Genomic DNA, 14,031 nt, shown 5'->3' on the forward strand with positions numbered 1-14,031 from the left:
CAATGGGAAACAATGAAGAACGTGTAAACAAAACTATGCAAACCAGAATATGTACCCGAACTTTCTTCTTTTTCTCGTGAGGCTCCTTATCAGATTCCTCATAACTATCATCGTCACTATCATCTTTGTCAAGAACCTTTTTTACCTATGGTCACAAAGCACAAAAGTGGGTTAGATCTCAAAAATGGATCCTCAAACGCTTGTAACTTCTCACCCTCTTTACCTTTTGCTTCTCTAAGGGCTTGCTATCATTTTCAGTATCACTGTCATCCTCCTCCGAACTATCACTTTCCTCTTTAGTGGATTCTGCACTTGGTTTTCCAACAACCAAAGGAATCTTGGGCTAGAGCAAAAAAATTACAGTGATAATCACAAAAAGTACATGAGCGAAGAAAGGATTGACCAAACCTATACATAACATTTGTGCACATAGAGGCGTGAAGTCTCAAACACTACAAGCTAGTTAAATATCTTCTTTTTTTTCTTGTTAGCATCTTATATTTATCATGTTTTCGCATCCACATGTAAGGTCAGTCATGTCATGTTTTACTCCCATAAATCAAGTAACAATCAACTAGAATCTTCTTCATTTTTTTTTTTTTTTTTTTTTGATAAATCAACTACAATGTTCTACCAAGAACCAAGATTAATAAATCAACAACTTAGAAAAGGACGAACAACTCAATAGGAAATTTGGTCCTTGAGGCTATCATATGTTATGCAACTTTCCGGCAGCAAGACAGACCACAAATTGATCAAATCCACACCAAGCATATATATCATAGGTATCCATGTCCCAAAATATACAAAATTAATTTACAAGCCCGTTAATTTTTTTTCATAGCATCTTTTATATTTAAGAAATTTTCTCTTCTATAAGTATGGTCAGTCATGTCGTTTTACTACCAAAAACCCAGTAAGAGTCCATTAGAATTACAACCGACTGACCTAAAATTAATACAAAAACAATGAACCACAAGTCAATATCTAAAGAGCCATTGGTCTAACAATGTCGATTGCGCTCAGATACGTCCTTCCATGCTCCTTGTTCAACAAGAAAGATTTTTCCTTCATAGCTGATATGTTCAACCTTTCCAGTATTCCAGTGATACAAAACTCAATTCTTTAAATAATTTACACGGCTTCAAAAAAAATTATGGTCCATCGTCCAAAAAACCTCCAAGCATAAGATTCATTCAGAATTTTTTTTCTTTAAAAAAAAAAGAAAGAAAGAAAAATGGTCTTGCTTCAGGAGTAATATTGTCACATCAAAGAACAAAATGGTAAAATCATATTAGTTTCTACCCCATACCTCTTCCTCATCTAACTCTGTCTCGTCTGAATCTGAACTATCACCCGAGTCATCTTTCTTCTTCAGAACAGATACTGGACCATTCTTGGCAGCAGCTGTACGCAACTTTGTTGATAAGGCACTTACCTTTGCCTTTGGACCCTAAAAAGGAAAAAATTCAAATTGTTGGAATATGCATCCAGATATTTAACAGCATATTCTAAACAACAAGAATGATCAGAAGGTGCAATTCATGAGTGAAAATATTCGGAGCCCTTGGAAGTAATTCGTGTACTCACTTTATCATCATTCGAATTGCCAGTCTCCTTGCATTTCTTAGCAGGGGCAACAGCAGTACCATTTTTAGCAGCAACGACTAGTTTTTTTGGAGCAGGCTTCTGAGACAAAAGATGACATGAAAATTAGTTTCTACTGATTCAGCGAAGGACCTTGATTCAGCAAAAAATTAGAAATATCCAAAACTGCGAAACTAAATATTTATATAGTTAACCTCTTCTTTTTCAGAGTCTCCGATGAAGAAGAATCATCAGAACTACTTGTTTGCTCTTTCTTTTTCTTCTTTTGCATCTTCACTTCACTCTTCAGCTTCTGAATAGTATGCTCTATAGCTTCATCTATTTTCTGCCTCTTAGCACTAAGTTGCTTCTCCAACTCATTTACAGCTTCCCTCTTGCCTTCAATAACATCAAAAGCCCAGAACATCAAAATCTAATTCAAAATAAAAATGTACAAAATCTTTAAATAAAAAATATACATGAAATGCATCACCAAAACAAAAGGTAGATCGCATTTCAACCATACAAACTCCACAAAGCAAAACATAATTAGCATACAGTTGAGTAGGGGTGTTCATTCGGATCAATCGGTTCTGGTTTTCTAATTTTTTTAAAATGTAAGTCTAACGTTTTGTCATTAAAAATTTGTTTATAAAAAATCAACTTTAAAACATTCTGTTTTATACTTTTATTAAAAAAAATCTGCTTCAACTTCACTAAAAACTAATATAAGCTACTATAATTAATAAAAATATGTGATTCTATAGTAATAAAAATAAAATCAATAAAAGCTGCTTTAATTAATATAAATAAACTTTGCTACACTGAAATCACAGGCTATTGACTTGACTTGAGCCTTATTTTTATTTAATAACTCACTAAGTGATATGAACTCGTGGGAATGAAATCTTTTGAACCCACAATCAATTTGAAAACTTTCCAAGAAGGCCAAAATCAAGTCAACAGATGGAGAATCTAGACCTGATAAGAACTCGTTTCAAGAACCTAGATTATATTAAAATCTAGACTCGTTGAAGAATCTGTCTTAAGAACCCAGATTACAAAGAAGGAACGGCACAAAGGTTGTGATTTACCTTTGATAAGTTCAAGAGTTCAATCAAGAACAAGAGGAGAAAACTCAACTCACAAATAAAATTCAATATTGTCTAAGTTTCAAATGAGGCTACAAGGAATATTTAAACTAAACCTAATTAAAACTCTAGCCAAAATAAAACTCCTTTTACCCAAAATGCCCCAGATGAATAGTGTCGCCGCACAGTACGCGCGGCTACAGTAATGCTACAGTACACTCTTGAAACCCTAGTTCCTAAAAAGTAACTTTCCAAATAAGCCATTGGCCAAAATACAAGGCCTTTCCGAAGACCCTAATTCATTAAAATAAGACGTGTGGGCCAAGTATCTTCAAGCCCACTTATTTCAAACTAATACAATAAATCATTTAATTAAATTGAAAGCCTCCAATAACAATCGGCTCTATCTGTAAGTCATGTCTTCCACAGTTTGAATCAAGTGGATCAAAGCTGGTTCTCCTTCTTTCAAGCCCATCTTAAGTGTTGGACTCTTGCTAGCTTCATCCCAAGTAGATTCCACCAATCCGTGCATTGCTCCCTTGATTTTCTTGGCCTTTGATTTTGTAATTAGTCCATCTGGAACTTGTAAAAGATCTTTAAGAGTATGCCCACCTTGGTTCCCATCACTAAGTTTTAACTACATTGCAACAATATAAGCCTTATTTGTATTTTTATTTATTTTTGTAAGGCCTTCACAGTTTATTCAAATCCTCAACCCAATTGATAAATTCAAGTAGAAAAATTACAAAACCCTATCAACGTAATTTTACAAACCCAATCCCAAAACGCAATTTCACAAACCCAATCACAAAACAAAATCAAAGTAAATTTCCGATTCAAAAAACCCTAATATCACAAATATCATCCATCATAATTTCAAAGTAATTTCACAAACGTAATCACAAAGCCCTAATATCACAAACACAATAATAAATAGTCACAAAAAATCATAAATTTCTGATTCAAAAACCCTAATATAGTAATATCACACAACCCAATCACAAAAATCTCAATATCACGAAACCCAATCACAAAAACCCTAATATCACAAAGCCCAATCACAAAAGTCCTAGCATGTAATTTCAAAAAAAAAAAATTACCGTTGAGAGGCACTGCACAGACTCGACAGAGAGACAAAGTGAGGCTAAGAGAGTTGAGAGAAGAGGGAGGCAGGACAAAAGAGTGAGAGACGAGAGAGTTGAGAGATGAGAGACTTGAGAGTGAGAAGGGGCAAGGCAAAGACGCAGCCAAGGGCCCGAGAGAGTGAGCGGATGAGAGAGATAGAATGAGGCCGAGAGAGTTCAAGAAGTTCCAACTTTAGGGTTTATACTTTAGTTATAGGAGAAATGGCGCCGTTTTCCATTGATTTATTATAACTATATATATATATATATTTGTAATACATTTAATATATTAGAGTCTAATATATTAGACTATATAATAGATTATAGTATTAATATTAGACTATTAGTATAGTTATATTTAGTATAACTATATTAGTATAAGTATATCTATAGTCTATATTAAACTATTAGTATTAGTTACATAGTTATAGAATTATATATTATTATAGCTATATAACATATTAGACTATATAATAGTATTAATATTAGACTATTAGTATGGTTATATATTAGTATTAGTGATAAACTATATATTAGTATTAGTTATAAACTTTTAGAGATTTAGTATAACTATATTAATTATAAGTATAACTATAGTCTATATTAGACTATTAGTATTAGTTAAATAGTTATAGACTTAAATATTAGTATTAGCGATAAACAATATATTAGTATTAGTTATAAACTTTTAGTGATTTAGTTAACTTATATTAATTATAAGTATAACTATAGGCTACATTAGACTATTAGTATAGTTATATATTAGTATTAGTGATAAACTATATATTAGTATTAGTTATAAACTTTTAGAGATTTAGTATAACTATATTAATTATAAGTATAACTATAGTCTATATTAGACTATTAGTATTAGTTAAATAGTTATAGACTTATATATTAGTATTAGCGATAAACAATATATTAGTATTAGTTATAAACTTTTAGTGATTTAGTTAACTTATATTAATTATAAGTATAACTATAGGCTATATTAGACTATTAGTATAGTTATATATTAGTATTAGTGATAAACTATATATTAGTATTAGTTATAAACTTTTAGCGATTTAGTATAACTATATTAACTATAACTATAGTCTATATTAGACTATTAGCATGGCTATATAAATTATAATATATTAGACTATATAATTGTATTAATATTAGATTATTAGTATAGTTATATATTAGTATTAGTTATAAACTTATAGTGATTCTGATGGGAACCAAGATGCGTCTAGTCTTAAAGATCCCTTGCAACTTCCAGATGGGCCAAGAAGATCAAGGAGACAATGCAAGTATTGATGCAATCCACTTGGGACGAGTTTAGTAAGAGCCCAACATTCAAGATGGGCTTGAAGGATGAAGATCCAGTTTTAATTCATTTGATAAGTTATGGAAGAGGGCAACAATATAACTTAAAGACTTTGGGCACTTGAAAGCTTTCAACATGTTTAATTCATTTAAATGACTTATTTTATTAGTTTAGAATAATTGAGTTTATTATGGAAATGACTTAAAGGGGGCCTATGCAAGGGCATACTGGGAAAGTTAATAATTCACTGAACTAGGGTTTCTATAGGTTACTATAGCTTTGCTGTAGCCGCGACACTGTAGCTGCAGTACTGTTCATCCAGGGGCATTTTGGGTAAAAGGGGCTTTATTTTAGCTTGGGTTTTAATTAGGTTTAAATACTCTTTGTAGCCTCATTTTAAGAAGTTCATGAAATTTGATGAATTTATTCATTGTGAGTTGAGTTTTACTCCTCTTGTTCTTAATTGAACTTTTGAACTTATCAAAAGTAAATCACAATCTTTGTGGCGTTCCTCCTTTGTAATCTGAGTTGTTGAGACAGGTTCTTCAATGGGTCTAGATTTTATTATAATGTAAGTTCTTGAAACGAGTTCTCATCGGGTCTAGATTCTCCATCCGTTGACTTGATTTTGGCTTTCTTGTGGTGTTTTCAAATTGATTGTGGGTTCAAAGGATTTCATTCCAGCGGATTCATATCAATTGGTATTCAGAGCAAGGTTTCCAATCAGGTTTGATTCTATCTTTTAATTTCTTGCATCCTTAAATTTAACTCTTAGGCTACTTTGTTCTAGGGTTGCCAAAAAAAAAAAAAAAAAACAAAACAAAACAAAAAGTAGGCTTTGTTCTATAGTAACTCGACTATAGTACTTTTAAAACCCTAGTTCGCTACAGTACTTCTTAAAACCCTAGTTCGAAAAAATAATAAATTTTCCAACAAGTCATTGATTAGACCCACCCTTAAGTCCTTCTTATAATTAAACTCAATAATTGTAAACTAATGGAATAAGTCATTTAAATGAATTAAACAAGTTGAAACCCTTCAAGAGCCCAAAGCCTTTAAGTCTTTGTCTTTGCCCTCTTCCATAACTTATCAAATGAATCAAAACTTGATCTTCATCCTTCAAGCCCATTTTGAATGTTGGGCTCTTGCTAAACTTGTCCCAAGTGGATTACATCAATCCTCGCATTGCCTCCTTGATCGTCTTGGTTCTTGACCTTGTAATTGGCCTATTTGGAAGTTGGAAATGATCTTTAAGACTTGGCCCACCTTGGTTCCCATCATTCCCCCTCTTCTCAAATGGATTCGATCTCGAATCTCCACTTAGATCAAAGGGAAAATGGTTAGTAACATTGAAAATAGCAGAAACAAGATACTTACCTGGAAAATCCATTAGATATGCATTATCATTAATTTATTCAAGAATTTGGAAAAGTCCATCCAAACTACTCCTGTCATCAATAGGTAAAAGTGTTAAATCTGAAGGAGTAAATTGATTAAGTCTATAAATATTTTCAAAAGGAGAATATGAAGTAGTAGTATGCATGGTCTTATTATATGCAAACTCTATAAATGGCAACCAATAAAATGACCACTCCAATAAAATAGAATCTCTACCCCTTTTTGTCATCTTACTAAATGCAAACTCTATAAATGTGTCATCTTACTAAATATATCCACAACCAATAATAGAATCTCTACCCCTTTTTGTCCTAGGTAGCCCCAAAAAAAAGTCCATAGATATGTCTACCCATGGCTCACTAGGAACAGGTGAAGGTGTATACAACCCATATGATAAAACCTTAGATTTGGCCTTTCTACATGTAATGCACCTTCCACAAATATGATTAACATCTCCCTTCATCTTAGGCCAAAAGAAATATTCATGCAAAATGTCTAAAGTTTTCTTGATACCAAAATGACCACTCCAATTATATGCAAACTCAATGAATGGCAAGCAAGACTCCCACAAAGGTTCATGCAACACTTCAATGAATGACAAATAATACTCCCACAAACGTTCATGCAACACATCAATGAATAAGAAATGATACTTCCACAAACATTCATGCAATACATCATTGAATGGCCAATGATACTCCCACAAATGTTCATGCAACACATTAATGAATAAGAAATGATACTTCCACAAACATTCATGCAATACATCATTGAATGTCAAATGATACTCCCACAAACATTCATGAAAAACATCAATGAATGACAAATGATACTTCCACAAACGTTCATGCAACACATCATTGAATGGCAAATGATACTCCCAAAAACGTTCATGCAACAACACAAAAGTCTTCCTTACACCAAGGTTAACCAACAAACCACCATGTCTATCACACACAAGCAACTTACGCATAAAACTAGTAGGCACACAAAATTTATTCTCTCTAAACAAGTACCAATCTAGTTTATAGAACTTACCAAACGATGCTTTCTCACATGTCTCATACTCACTAGCAAAGTCATCATCATTAGCATGCAATTTCTTATCATACTCAAGTCTCAACAATTTTGCATCTAAAATGAAGACAATGACATACCTTCTTGCTAAAGCATCAACCACAAAATTTTTCATACCTTGTGTGTATTTGAATACATGAGAAAAAGTATCAATACAATCCTCCCACTTAGTCAGCAACTTACCTTGTCCCTTCATGTGTGTCAAGCACTCATGTTCTTGAAAGAAAGGTCGGCTAGGAATTGTCGCATTTGACACAAAATCAATGTAGTGCTCTATCTTCCTAATAGGTGGCAATCCACTAGACACACCACTGGGAAACACGATTTTATATCCCTGCAACAAAGAGACAATAATACTAGACAAAGATACGTCAAGTTCTTTAGTACTAAGACTCGCCTTAGCATAAAAACTCATTTTTCTCTCACTTGCTTCACTCTCTGTTTTCTTTCCACTCACTTTTTCTTTTTCACTCTTTTTTTCCCTTTCACTCTCTTTTTGCTTTTCACTCTCCTTTTTTCTATTAGACTCTTTTCCTTCTTCTTTTTTTGAACTCTCGACTTGACAATTGTTTTTCAACTCATTCTTTCTTTCTCTTGAGATCTCAGCCTCACCCTTATCTTTTTTCTCTCTCATTTCTCTCTCTCTCTCTCTCCTTTTCGGCCTCACTATTTCTTTTTTTCTCAATCTCATCCTCACTCTTGCTTTTTAGCTCAATCTCCTTTTCACTTTCTCTTTTTTTATCACTCTCATTTTTACTCTTTCTTTTTTGAGCAACCTCACTTTTCAATTTCAATTGGTCCCCATGTACTTGTTGGAGTTAAAGGAGCAAGTTTGATTGTTTTTCTATCATTTTCAAAACTATACATGTTTCTTAACCCATTATGGATCACCTTCCTATCAAACTGTCACGGTTTCCCCAACAAAATATGGCCAGCATGCATAGGCACTACATCACAAATGACCACATCTTGGTATTCCCCAATTGTAAAGGAAATTAACACTTGCTTATTTACCCTAACCTTCCCACAATCACTCAACCACTGCAACTTGTATGGTCTAGGGTGTTTCAAGGTAGGTAAATTCAATTTCTCAACTAAAGTAGTGCTAGCCAAATTAATACAACTCCTCAGATTAACGATCATACTACATACCTTATTGTTGATGTGGTATCTAGTATGAAAAATGTTCTCGCTCTGCTGTTCTATATCATCTATCTTAATTTGTGTATTGAGTGCACGCCTAGCAACAGGAGAATCACCATACTCTTTTTTCTCATACCCATTTTCAACAGTAGACTCACTTCGCCTCCTATCTCTCTTACCCTGTAGATTTCTAGTTACCGCATCTTGATGATCGATCCTATCCCTCACTTCATCCAGCACCACATTCAACTGCTCAAACTATTGTTGCATGGATTACAACACAAAGGATGAGTTATCTACCATCCCCTTTGGTGAAGAGCCACTCCCAATGTTTTGAATACCGTACCGGACGCCGTACCGGTCAAGGCACTGGAACGAGATATTTCGGTACCAGTACCGTTTCGGGATAACGTTTCGAGATAACATTTCGGGATAGTCGATATATGAATAAATTATATATATAAAAATTATATTCTAAAATAATAGTCTATATATAAATAAATTATATATAAATACATATATATAAAAATTATAAATAGTTTAATCTAAATTGGGGGTTAAAAAATAAGCTTGTAGTTTGAAAAAACGAAAAAAAAAAAAAAACACAGGCCGAAATATCGGCCGGTACCAGCCGAAATATAGGCCAGTACAGGCCGAAATTCTGGCCGGTACGACCGGTACCGGCCGGTATGGCCGGTATTTTAGCCGGTACGGAACAGATATAGTACCTGTACCGGCCGGACGGCCGAAATGAAAAATTTCGGCCGTACCGGCCGGTACGGTACGAAATTTAAAACACTGGCCATTCCGGTGAGACATTGTAAAGTGCTGTACAAAAAAATATTAGTGGAAAACCTCACACACTCCCTTACGTGTTTACACTCGAATAATGGCACTCCATTCATTTTTCACTCTTAATTGACTTTTTTTCGATAATAGTCTCACACTCTCTTGCCTTTTACCTCAATAGTTTTCTAGCTCAAGTTCTTTAAGAACTAGTTGAACTAAATCAAGACAATAAAATCTTATATTATTCCAACTGGTAATATACGTCCTTCCATGCTCCTTGTTCAACAAAAAAGATTTTTCCTTCATAACTCATATGTTCAACATTTCCAGTATTCCAGTAATACAAAACTCAATTCTTTAAATAATTTACACGGCTTTAGAAAAAATTATGGTCTACCGTCCAAAAAACCTCCAAGCACAAGATTCATTCAGAATTTTTTTTTTTTTTTTTTTTTAAAACAAGAAAGAAAAATGGTCTTGCTTGAGGAGTAAAATTGTCACATCAAATAACAAAATGGTAAAATCATATTACTTTCTACCCCATACCTCTTCCTCTTCTGACTCTGTCTCGTCTGAATCTGAACTATCACCCGAGTCATCTTTCTTCTTCAGAACAGATACTGGACCATTCTTGGCAGCAGCTGCAGGCAACTTTGTTGATAAGGCAGTTACCTTCGCCTTTGGACCCTAAAAAGGAGAAAATTCAAATTGTTGGAATATGCATCCAGATATTTAAGAGCATATTCTAAACAACAACAATGATCAGAAGGTGCAATTCATGAGTGAAAATATTTGGTGCCCTTGGAAGTAATTTGTGTACTCACTTTATCATCATCAGAATCAAGTGAAGAATCTGAATCCGAAGAATCTGAACTGCTAGCCTCCTTGCATTTCTTAGCAGGGGCAATAGCAGTACCATTTTATGTAGCAAGGACCAGTTTTTTTGGAGCAGGCTTTTGAGACAAAAGATGACATGAAAATTAGTTTCTATTGATTCAGCGAAGGACCTTGATTCAGCAAAAAATTAGAAATACCCAAAACTGTGAAACCAAATATTTATATAGTTAACCTCTTCTTTTTCAGAGTCCGATGAAGAAGAATCATCAGAACTACTTGTTTCCTCTTTCTTTTTCTTCTTTTGCGTCTTCACTTCACTCTTCAGCTTTTGAACAGTCTACTCCACAGCTTCATCTCTTTTCTGCCTCTTAGCACTGAGTTGCTTCTCCAACTCATTTACAGCTTCCCTCTTGCCTTGAATAACATCAAAAGCCCAGAACATCAAAATCTCATTCAAAATAAAAATGTACAAAATCTTTAAATAAAAAATATACATGAAATGCATCACCAAAACAAAAGGTAGATCGCATTTCAACCATACAAACTCCACAAAGCAAAACATAATTAGCATACAGTTCAGTAGGGGTGTTGATGGAAATCAAGTTGGGCCTACTCTTAAAGATCATTTGTAAATTCCAGATGTGCCAATTACAAGATCAATGGTCAAAAAGATCAAGGAAGCAATGCACGGATTGGTGTAATCCACTTGGGATGAAGCTAGCAAGAGCTCAACATTCAAGATGTGCTTAAAAGAAGGAGACAATATTGAATTTTATTTGTGAGTTGAGTTTTCTTCTCTTGCTCTTGATTGAACTCTTGAACTTATCAAAGGTAAATCACAACCTTTGTGGCGTTCCTCCTTTGTAATCTAGGTTCTTGAAACGGGTTCTTCAACGGGTCTAGATTTTAATATAATCTAGGTTCTTAAAACGAGTTCTCATCGGTTCTAGGTTTTCCATCCATTGACTTGAATTTAGCTTTCTTGGAGAGTTTTCAAATTGATTGTGGGTTTAAGGGGATTTCATTTCCGCGGGTTCATATCAGGTGTTCATCTGGGTTCCGACCGAGGAACCTGGGTATACCCAGACCAGAACTCGGGTTTCAAACTAGGGCCGGAACCCGGTTCGGGTTAGTCCAGGTCAGACCAGGTTCGAAACCGGGGTGGATCTGGGTTTTTGAAACCCAGAAATCCGGGTTCCAGGCTGTACCCGGATTTTTTTTTAAGTAAAAGCCTTTATTTTATTAAATTTTTTTCCAAGAAGTGAAGTTCATGAAATGCATAATTTTTGTGTTCTAAAAATACTAAATGCATGTGAAACAAAAAAATACATCCAATATTCATCTATGCATGCATCATAATGCAATCCACTACATATTACATTAATAGTATTTATAAATTACATTACCAAATACAAAATTACAAGAAATGAGTTACAAAATCAGCAGCACGGTCTTCTTATCAATGATTTAATCTCACACTAAATAATAGTCCATTGTCAATATCTGTAGCTAAGAAATCAAAAAGGTCAAATAGAATATTAAAAAAGAGTATAAAAATGAGTATAAAAATTGATGGTTTTATGTATAAAGATTGCAGCACCTCAAAATGGTCTTGAAATGAATGACAATACATCAAAATAATATCAAGAAATGCACCCAAACAGCCCTAGCTAGCTAAAGGGTAGTTATAGAAAAGATGCATATCAGATTCCAAAATAGTCCATTGTATGCTTGCAAATGCATATGCTAGTGTTTGGCAATAATGTTTAAGTACAATTGATTAGGTGCAGCAATAATGTTTGGCAAGATCAAACATTTTATATGAGTTGAACTCAATAGTTTTCAATGAATAAAAGTATGTAACCGTATTTAAAAAATAAAAACTTCAACTAACAAATGAATAATTCAAGCAAATGCATATAATAATAAAACTTATTCTTTATTTCAACATAGAACTTCCCAAGACTCTAGTTTTTCTTCTTATATTTATTTAATTTTCCAATTTAGAAGGCAATTAATTATGAATATCCACAATTGCTCTTCAATTATGGCCATGAGATCTGACACTATTTTAAAAGCTTCTACATTTAGAATTATAGAGTCATAGATCCAAATCATATTCAATCTTGTAATAAAGAGACGTAGCCCCCTCCTATATTTCCATAAATTTTAATTTGATGATACAACTCACTCTAACATATTTGCTTTGTCCATCTAAATGCAGATTTTGATTATACAGTTTCTTTTATGAACTTCATTGTGAAACCCTATTAAGAAACAATTGAACCAATCATTTTGAAAAATTGAATTTGTTTGCCGTTTTCTAGTCAACTTGCAGAAACTCTTAGCATATCATTCACAAGAAAAACTGCAGTATCTCAACAAATGCCAACAAATGTGCCCTCAAGTCTTCCTCTTTACAACGAAGTTATCAAAATAGAAAACCCTGTTCACCATCAATCACAACTAACAAAATAATAACAACAAAGAATCTAAGCTAAACAAAAATCTAACAAATACCACCACACACCAATGTCCCAAACAATCCATGAGTTATAAAAGCTCAATAGAGAGAGAGAGAGAGAGAGTTTCGAGTAACTGGTAGATCTAGCCAACCAAAACACTACTCATGCACTACCACAACATAACAGGTTATAGATATGGGCGACGAAATAAAACTGAAAAAGAAAAGAGCAGATCTAGCCAAACAACAGCTCTACTAGTCACCGGCAACGATGGCTAGGGTTTCAATTTCCCCAACACACTCTAGAAACGAAAGAAACCCCCCCTAAGAGAAGAGATCTAGAAACTCAAAACAGAGAGAGAGAGAGAGAGAGAGAGAGGAACATACCGAGAGTAGCGAAAAGGCTTCTGTCTTCTGTCAACACCGGCGGCGATGGTTGTGGTTGTGGCACTCAGTTGAGATAGAGAGAGAGAGAGAGAGAGAGAGAGAGAGAGAGGGAAGTTAGACAGAGAAGAGAAGAGAGAAGGCTTCTTCCCTTTATTACGAGCAAGAGACTGAAGAGACAGAGCTAGGGTTTCAGTTTGGACTTTGGGCAAGAGAAGAGAGATTGAGAGCTAGGGTTTCTGTTTGACACTTTGGGCGAGAGAGAGAGAGAGAGAGAGAGAGAGAGAGAGAGAGAGAGAGAGAGAGAGAGAGAGAGAGAGAGAGAGAGAGAGAGAGAGAGATGGAGAGCTAAGGAGTCGAACGAGGGTTTGGAGCTGGACTTTGAGCGAGAGAGTGTAACAAGTCTGGAGAGGAGCCCCCACAGGTGGTGGAGCAGAGAGGCTGGAGGAACGAGATGGCGGAAAGGGTTAGGGATGAAACCCTAACCCACGTGCAATGACATTCGAGAAGGTGAACTGCTGAGGAAAGGAGGAAGTGTTTCACTTCCGTGTACTCGGCTTCTGACTTATGAGTTCCTAAGTGAACTGGCATGGGCTGGGCTTGGGCCAACTTGGGCCAACTTTGTTATTTGATTTCCTTTTGTTTTATTTATGTTTATGCAATGTGTTGGACCTCAAGGTAATTGGGCCGTTTATTTGTATTCAGTTTATTCGATTTCCATTAGTTGGGTCTATATCAAGGCTGAGGCCTTTTATTGAAAACCCTAGTATTTAAGTTACTGTAGCTACGTTGCAGGTATCCAAAATCTGAATGAAAACCTAG

At 34.5% G+C, this 14,031-nt stretch overlaps 1 long non-coding RNA gene across 2 annotated transcripts; it reads right to left on the bottom strand.

The window, feature by feature from the left end:
• Nucleotides 1–65: 65 nt before the first annotated feature.
• On the bottom strand, nucleotides 66–10,713 carry LOC121244961. 2 transcript variants are annotated; one of them, XR_005936513.1, is made up of 5 exons: nucleotides 10,594–10,708; nucleotides 10,349–10,477; nucleotides 10,071–10,211; nucleotides 224–343; nucleotides 66–145 (listed from the first exon to the last, which is right to left on the bottom strand). It is a non-coding gene; the product is annotated as an uncharacterized LOC121244961 (long non-coding RNA). The 2 variants fall into 2 exon arrangements; XR_005936514.1 differs by lacking the exon at nucleotides 66–145 and having other exon boundaries at nucleotides 219–343; nucleotides 10,594–10,713.
• Nucleotides 10,714–14,031: the final 3,318 nt, after the last annotated feature.

The sequence above is a fragment of the Juglans microcarpa x Juglans regia genome, chromosome 1S (assembly GCF_004785595.1).
Source record: "Juglans microcarpa x Juglans regia isolate MS1-56 chromosome 1S, Jm3101_v1.0, whole genome shotgun sequence".
Taxonomy (NCBI): domain Eukaryota; kingdom Viridiplantae; phylum Streptophyta; class Magnoliopsida; order Fagales; family Juglandaceae; genus Juglans; species Juglans microcarpa x Juglans regia.